This window comes from Parasteatoda tepidariorum, chromosome 9 (assembly GCF_043381705.1).
Source record: "Parasteatoda tepidariorum isolate YZ-2023 chromosome 9, CAS_Ptep_4.0, whole genome shotgun sequence".
Taxonomy (NCBI): Eukaryota; Metazoa; Arthropoda; class Arachnida; order Araneae; family Theridiidae; genus Parasteatoda; species Parasteatoda tepidariorum.
The window spans coordinates 14,006,882-14,015,593 of NC_092212.1; the positions used below are offsets into that span (position 1 = coordinate 14,006,882).

Sequence of the window (8,712 nt, forward strand, 5' to 3'; positions counted from 1 at the left end):
TAGAAAATAACAACAAATAAAGATCAGAATCAAACGGCTGTTCATCGTCGAGCTGGAGTGTTTTCCTTTAAGAAACTACGAAAAAAAATTCTTTATAATAAGAAGGAAAATTTTTTATAGTCCTTATCAGTCAATCATACGTGATTTTCACTAAGAGTATTAAAACTGTAAGTGTAAATCTTTCGAAAAAAACAAGAGAAAAAAGTAAGAAGATTATGTATTAATAATTCTCATAGAGTGGGTGAATTGTATTGAACAAGTTACGTAAAAGCTGAAAATCGTGACTTTCCGAATTCACTAGGCGAGAGATAACCTCGAAATATGCTTAGTAAAATATGTGTATTTGAGCTTCAAACTGTAATATTTGCTTAGCTGTCAATTCTTTAGGTTTTCCAGGGGAATTTTATTTTTATATTGAACAGGGCACTGGTATTGTTTCTTTATTAAATTAATAAATTTGATTCAATATTTTTTTCACATATGCAAATATTTGAAACGCATATATTAAAATATTTTTTATCATTAACATAACTCCGAACTTACTAGATTCTTGAAAAGAAAATATCAAGTCGTTGTAATAAAGAAAAAATTTATTAAAATAAAAGTAACTTTTTATATTTAAAAGGGTATAAAAATAGTTTCATTAAGGTAATAAATTTTATTCGAAGTTTTTTTTATCCGTGAGAGCCGGGTGCAGAATTCATATCAACCAGCCATCGAACCCATTCACCTAATTGGGAGTCGAGCCAACGCCTCCTATAACTGAAAGCCTCCACACGGTTTTTTATAGGTAGTCCTATCAGACCAATGTGAAGGATATCCACTTTCCGAACGAGTCACTTAATACAAAATCTGGTTAAAATAAGAAAGTGGTAGCTAATATATAACTAAAAATTTGTTTTACTTCTGAATATTATTATTGGTTTGCCTTATTCACTTGTCAACCACTACAGATTCAATTCTGAAATATATATGATGAATTTCTCTCAATTACTTTTATAAATTTAAAATTATTGACCATTTTTCTACTAGGAGAAAAATACAAGCAGGCGTACCACAAGGCTCTATTCTGGGGCCCATTCTCTTCCTAATATACTGCTCAGACTTCCCAGTTAACAGGGGAGATATAAATATTCAAACAGCTTTCTATGCGGATGATACCGCGATACTCAGCAGGTCCTTAATTAATGCAATTAAAAGACTACAACACAATGTAAAAGATATTGAAACCTGGTGCAGCAGGTGGAAGGTTAAAATCAATAGCTCCAAATCAAACTTACTCATTATTCGCAAAACATATAAAAAGAAAATTAGCAACTACGAAAAAATCTTATTATTCAACTAAGAAGTTCCCAAAGTCTCTAAAGCAAACTATTTGGGTATCACTATGAACTGCACCCTAAATTGGAAATATCACGTCTCTAATATACTTAAAAAAGCTGAAGCTGCTTATCAAGCTTTGAAAACCATTTTAAATAGCAATAGCAAAATGGCTTTAAACACGAAAAGGCACATTTATCTAATGTGCATAAGACCAATCCTCAGCTATGCATCCCCGGCATGGGGAACGCTAACAAATACACAAAGAAAGAGACTCAGAGTCTTCGAACACAAAACCCTAAGACGAATCACTGGGGCAAAATCAACAAAATAGACAAGTGCCTTTTTAAACACTATGCATCCTTTTTTAAAGGTGCCAAAAATTGTTCAACATGTAAATTCAATAAGTTATTAGACATTGATTTCATAGATGACAATAAAAATTTCAGCCCGATAACCGCTTTTTTCTTAAGCGACTGTGTTCTCTCTAAGCATTTCGGATAATCATGACTATCCCCACTGCCCTAGACAAACTGTGTTCTCTGCACCAATGAAGCCCGACTATGCCGGGGGGAGGCGAGAGAGTGCACAGCGAGTCTTCCCCCTTTTGTAAATAGTGCAAATATTCTTTCTTTATCTTTATCTTCAATTTGTTCCCTTTATTATGTATCAACTAGCGATTTATTTTTATGTATGACTCACACTTGATTTTATCAATTATTGTTCATTCTGAGATATAACTTAATGTTAACACAGCACCTCCCTTCCCTTCCACCACATATTATTCAATTTAGATGAAAGAGAGATGATTTTTTTGCAACTAATCCCCTCCGCAGAGGATCAAAATTGTGATGGCATGTCTTCGGATCATCCTCCGGGATGTTTCCCAGACCGTCGCCAATAGCCCATTGTGCTGCTCTAGTGCGACGTAAATTAATAACAACAACAACAACAACAGATGAAAGAGCAGATATCCATACATGGATAGGTACTCAGAAAAACTTGATTAGTTAGTTAGTTACTTTTATAAATGGTTTTGGGTTCATGCGCACAACTGGTTCACTTTTTAAATAGTCTGCGCGGACTACTCATAAAAGACCGTGTGGAAGCTTTTTTGATGTAGGAGGTGATGGTCGAGCACTCTAGCCCTTCAACTACCACGGCTCTTCCTTTCTATGTAAACGGAATCCAACTTACATTAAAACTTGGATAAAAATTGTTTAGTTATTTTAAACTAAAATAGTTTTACTAGTGTTTACTTAGTGTTAAATTAGTAATCGCATTAGTATAATTATTGGGCTATTTGTGAGAAAATATTTATGCTTTTTTTTGCAACTACCGTCTATTACGCACCTATTAAATGCTGAGCCTACAAACCAAAGCAAGTAAGACGTATAGCATTAATTGATTTGCTGATTAATTCATTTTAGAATGAGAGTAATACACATATCACGTAAATCGTATTTTTCTGCATATTTGAATATTTTTTCTTTCTGATTTCATAAATTTAAAATATTCCATTTATAAGTTTATATTTATTTAATAAAACTAAATGAGATGGAATGTCTTTGTCTTAAACGAACATCTCTCTTAAACGAATATATTTCTCAGTTGGAGTTCTTTTACCAATATTTTCCTGAATTAAAATTCAATGCTAGAGTAAAATATGTCGTGCTATTACAAAACGGATGGAATACAAGAAATTCCAAGATTAAATTTTTTATTTTATTTATTTTGCATAAATAGTTTTAACGTTACTGTAAATTTGAGTATGGTTGCGTGGAACATAAATTAGTCTAACCAACGCCTCCTATAACTGAAAGCCTCCACAAGGTTTTTTATAGGTAGTCCGATCAGACCACTGTGAAATACATCCACTTACCGAACGAGTCATTTAATATAGAATATAATTAAAATAAGAGAGTGGTAGCAAATATATGAATAAAATTTTTTTTATTTATGAATATTATTGGTTTGCCTTATTCACTTGTCAACCACTACAGATTCAATTCTCAAATATATAAGATAAATTTCTCTCAATTACTTTTATAAAAGGTTTTGGGTTCATGCNAAAATTCTTTAATAAGAAAGAAAATAATAAGAAATGAGAAAGATATATATATAATAAGAAAATAATAAGAAAGAAAAAATTTTCATAGTCCTTATCAGTCAATCATACGTGATTTTCACTTAGAGTATTAAAACTGTAAGTGTAAATCTTTCGAAAAAAACAAGAGAAAAAACTAAGAAGATTATGTATTAATAATTCTCATACAGTGGGTGAATTGTATTGAACAAGTTACGTAAAAGCTGAAAATCGTGACTTTCCGAATTCACTAGGCGAGAGATAACCTCGAAATATGCTTAGTAAAATATGTGTATTTGAGCTTCAAACTGTAATATTTGCTTAGCTGTCATTTCTTTAGGTTTTCCAGAGGAATTTTATTTTTATTTTGAGCAGGGCACAGGTATTAATTATTTATTAAGTTAATAAATTTGATTCAATATTCTCTTTCACACCATTATATGCAAATATTTGAAACGTATAGATTAAAATATTTTTTATCATTAACATGACTCCGAACTTACTAGGTCCTTGAAAAGAAAATATCAAGTCGTTGTAATGAAGGAAAAATTTATTAAGAAAAAGTAACTTTTATATTTAAAAGGGTAGAAAAATAATTTTAAGTTAATAAATTTGATTCAATATTTTCTTTCACACCATTATATGCAAATATTTGAAACGTATAGATTAAAATATTTTTTTATCATTAACATGACTCCGAACTTACTAGGTTTTTAAACAGAAAATATCAAGTCGTTGTAATGAAGAAATAATTTATTACGAAAAAGTAACTTTTTATATTTAAAAATTTAAAAGGGTAGAAATATAATTTCATTAAGGTAATAAACTTTATTCAAACTTTTTTTTATCGGTGCGAGCCGGGTGCAGAATTCAACTAACTGAAAACCTCCACACGGGTTTTTATAGATAGTCCTATCAGACCAATGTGAAGGATATCTACTTTCCGAACGAGTCACTTAATACAAAATCTGATTAAAATCAGAAAGTGGTGACTAAAATATAACTAAAAATTTGTTTTCCTTCTGAATACTATTGGTTTGCCTTATTCACTTGTCAACCACTACAGATTCAATTCTCAAATATATATGATAAATTTCTCTCAATTACTTTTATAAAAGGTTCTGGGTTCATTGGCACAACTGGTTCACTTTTTAAATAGTCTACGCGGACTACTCATAAAAGACCGTGTGGAGGCTTCTTCTTGTAGGAGGTGATGATCTAACCCAGCAACGGATATTTGTTAAAATTAGCCGGGTCCAGATATAGTAAAATTCTTTTTCCGGAATTAATTGATACTGTAAACTATTTTCATCGTTTTTAATATCGTGTTATATTTAATTGTGGTATATTAGTAATTGAGTAATTGTGTTACATTTGAATATGCTTGTTAGATAAATATTAATAGATGCTATTAATATGTCTTTCTTACTTACAGGATACTAAACTGAAAACAACTAACGACTTCACGGGTTGTCATTATGAACACATAGCCTATGTGTCCATAGTCTGTGGGGCACATAGGTTATGGAGGTTATGAACACATAGTTGTGAGGACACTGTAAGCATTGCAAGAATAGTTCTCTTTCATAGGTACTTAACTCACTTTAATACTAGTAGGGATTTTCTTTGAGTGATACCAATTTAACGTTTATATTTAAGATGTGGTAAAAAACAACTTTTTTTGGGTGAAAATTTTATTAAAAAATATACAACTGAATTAGCTAATGTGTCATTCAAAATGAAATTTAACGTTCAAATTTTAGTGAAAAAATATTCAAACAAAACTAACAAAAGTTATCGCTTCGAAATCACTTAAAGGAAACTATATAAAATACTTTCTAATAATAACAATAAAACCAGTTCAAAAACAATAACGTTCTAATAATAATTTTATTATTGATTAGAAAGGTGTTTTGATATATTTATTAAAACAGTCTATTCTCGCTTTCCTTTCTCTTATATTTTCCTCATTTTTAGCTGTGCAATGGTTTTTAATAAGATGACTTAAGAGGCAGTTTTTAATGAAACACATCTAATGAACAAAGTTGTCCCTGGTGTCATAAATCGAAAACNAAGCCTAAATATATAGCTTTATCAACTATGGGTATAGTGTTGTTAAAGAGAACTAGTTGGTATTTATTAGAGTAGGACCCACTGTAAGCATTGCAAGAATAGTTCTCTTTCATCGGTACTTAACTGACTTTAATACTGGCAGGGATTTTCTTTAAGAGATACCAATTTAACGTTTATATTTAAGATGTGGTAAAAAACAACTTTTTTGGGGGTGAAAGTTTTATTTAAAAATATACATCTGAATTAGCTAATGTGTCATTCAAAATGAAGATAAACGTTCAAGTTTTAGTGAAAAAATTATGCAAACAAAACTAATGTCTTCGAAATCACTTAACGGAAACTATATAAAATACTTTCTAATAATAACAATAAAACCTGTTCAAAAACAATAACGTTCTAATAATAATTTAATTATTGATTAGAAAGGTGTTTTGATAAATTTATTAAAACAGTCTATTCTCGCTTTCCTTTCTCTTATATTTTTCCTCATTTTTAGCTGTGCAATGGTTTTTAATAAGATGACTTAAGAGGCAGGTTTTAATGAAACACATCTAATGAACAAAGTTGTCCCTGGTGTCATAAATCGAAAACATCTAGTGGGCAAAATTATTCCGTATACCATTAATCGATGGCATCTCATAGACAAAGTTATCCCGTGTGTCATGAATCGAAAACATATAGTGGGCAAAATTATTCCGTATACCATTAATCGATGACATCTAATAGACAAAGTTATCCCGTGTGTCATAAATCGAAAACATCTAGTGGGCAAATTTATCTCATGTGTTAAGAAAAACTCTGCCAGAGCTGACTATAATTCCACTCACGAGTACTGGTGGCTCAGAGGATAGAGCATTTGCCTTTCAATGAGGTGAACCGATCTGAATATCCGATATGAATTTCGCACGCGACTCGCACCGACCACAGTCCTCACCACAGTAAAATATTCTCAGTGGTAGGCAGATCATTGATTAGAGTCTCCTTGCCCTCGGGCTAACCGTGGGAGATTTACCTGACTTTGCTCTCCATGTAACTCAAATACGTGTTAGTTCCTAGTCGAAGGGTCCTAGACAAAGTCAAATTTCTCCCATTCCTTGATTCAGGAGTTCCTTTGTCTTCTGTGTTGGTTTCAAAATTACAAGGCTACGTCGATGAACATTATTAGTCATAAACCCAAAATTGAATCGCTTTTTAACGACGGATATAAAACAAAATAAAATAATTTTACACATTTTTAAACACATAAATTTTTTTTAAAGAATTTCGTTTATTTCAGTCATCACACATTTCATACATAGGTTTTTATTAACCATTGCTGTCTGTTCTATAGTACATCAAGTAATCTGAAACGATATACAAATTCATGATTTAATGGTGAAATGTAATTATTAAAAATATCAGTTTAATGGATTAATTATTTACTTAACATGGTAAGTATAAGAAATGCGAATGAAATATTTTCAAAAGATGAATTCAATGATACCCTAACTTAACCTCAACAGCATGTACAGGAGTTAGGATGAAAACAATTTAAAAATCTGAAATGAGAACTGTTGGTAATTGAAAACAGATGGCGCTATATAAACTGTACTCATACACTGTTGAACATTACATCAGAATACTGAAACTGTCTCGATCAGTTATGTTTAAAATTTGTCTAGTAAATATGTGATAGTCTAATTATGTCTTTCCGATCTCCACAATCAAAAGGAAATTCTATGTTTTTTATTGCTGGCTTGTATTTTGGAGAGAAAAAATATCCTAATTTGCATTTCATTTCAGAGATGTCAATGTAATTGCAAAATAAAAAAGTTTTGCATTTAGTTTATAATAATTTTAAAAATGCGTGTCCCAACGAAAAAAATAAATAAATAAAATTTTTAATATTTTCACAAATTCACCTAATGACACCAAACTCTACTCCACCCCCTGGGGATCACTTTGATTATTTCAAATGGTGGAGAAGTTTTGATGACAAGTCTTTGGGTATTATTAGGCAAGTGTTTCAATAGATCATATAATTTGTTTCATTCTGCTACTACATTTTCATTCTGCGACTAAAGCGCCATCTGTGAGTTAGGCTAACCGTGGGAGGTTTTCGGGGTTTTCCTATCCATCTCACGAAAATGAGGGTTTGTTCTATCAAAAAATTCTTCACGGAGGCAAAGTTTCTCCCAATGTTTGATCCTGGAGTTCCCTTGACTTCTGGATTCGATTCAAAATTACTAAGCTACGGCATTGAACATTGGTAGCCGTAAATTCAAAAGTGGGTTGACTGTTCAACGGCAGTTTTAAAACAAAATGAAATTAAATTCACAAGCATTTTTAAACATGTTAATTTTTTTAAAGAATTTATTTTATTTAATTGATCATACATTTCATATATAGGCCTTTAATAATCATAGCTTTCAGTCCTACAGTTCATCCGGGAATCTGAAAAGATAAACAAATTCATGATTTAAGGATGAAATGTAATTATTAAATATACTAATTTAATAGATTAATATGGTGAACATAAAAAAATTGTACGGATGAAAAAATTTCAAAAAAGGAATTCAATGATACCAAACTGTACCCCTACCACATGTACAGGAGATGGAGAGAAAGCTATTTAAAAATCTTCAATAAGAACTGTAAGTTTTTGAAAATAGATGGCGCTTTATATAAACTGTTGAACGGTACATCAGAATAAGTTCTGTCAGTCTCGTCTAGTTATGTTTAGAGTTTGTCGAGTTAATATGCGATCGTCAAATTCTCCACAGTTTTTAGAATCAAATGTCACAAAAGGAAACTCTATTTTTTATTGTAGACTTATATTTTCGTGAGAAAAAATAACCTCATTTGCATTTCAGTTCACAGAGGACACTGTATTTACAAAATAAAAATCGTGTTCATTTTGTTCACAATTTAAGTTTCTTCTTACCTCTAACCCTCCTACTCACTAATGCTCCTTAAAGTTCCGTAAATTCATTAACCCTTTCGCGCCGACTGTCACAAATACGTGACAGCATAAAACCGTATCAATCAGGGTAAAAAGATAAAACTGGTAATCAAAGTATTTCTTTAGCAGTTTATTTGTGGGCGGAGTCATAATTGTTTGATTTATTTAATTCACCATTACTTTGTTCAAAATAAAACTATTTAGTTATACTTTGAATTAACATTGATTATATATATGATTAAACTAACAATAATTAAAATAAAAGCAAAGTATTAATTAAATACATCTACAC

At 30.9% G+C, this 8,712-nt stretch overlaps 1 long non-coding RNA gene across 1 annotated transcript in view; it reads right to left on the bottom strand.

Moving 5' to 3' along the window:
• Positions 1-6,734: 6,734 nt before the first annotated feature.
• The window catches only part of LOC107438618 (uncharacterized), a 13,102-nt gene continuing 11,124 nt past the window's right edge, over positions 6,735-8,712 (bottom strand). The window contains exons 4-5 of the long non-coding RNA XR_001583400.3: positions 7,855-7,912; positions 6,735-6,822 (exon numbers count right to left, since the gene is read on the bottom strand). This is a non-coding gene — a long non-coding RNA (uncharacterized lncRNA). The remainder of the gene's footprint in view (positions 6,823-7,854; positions 7,913-8,712) is intronic.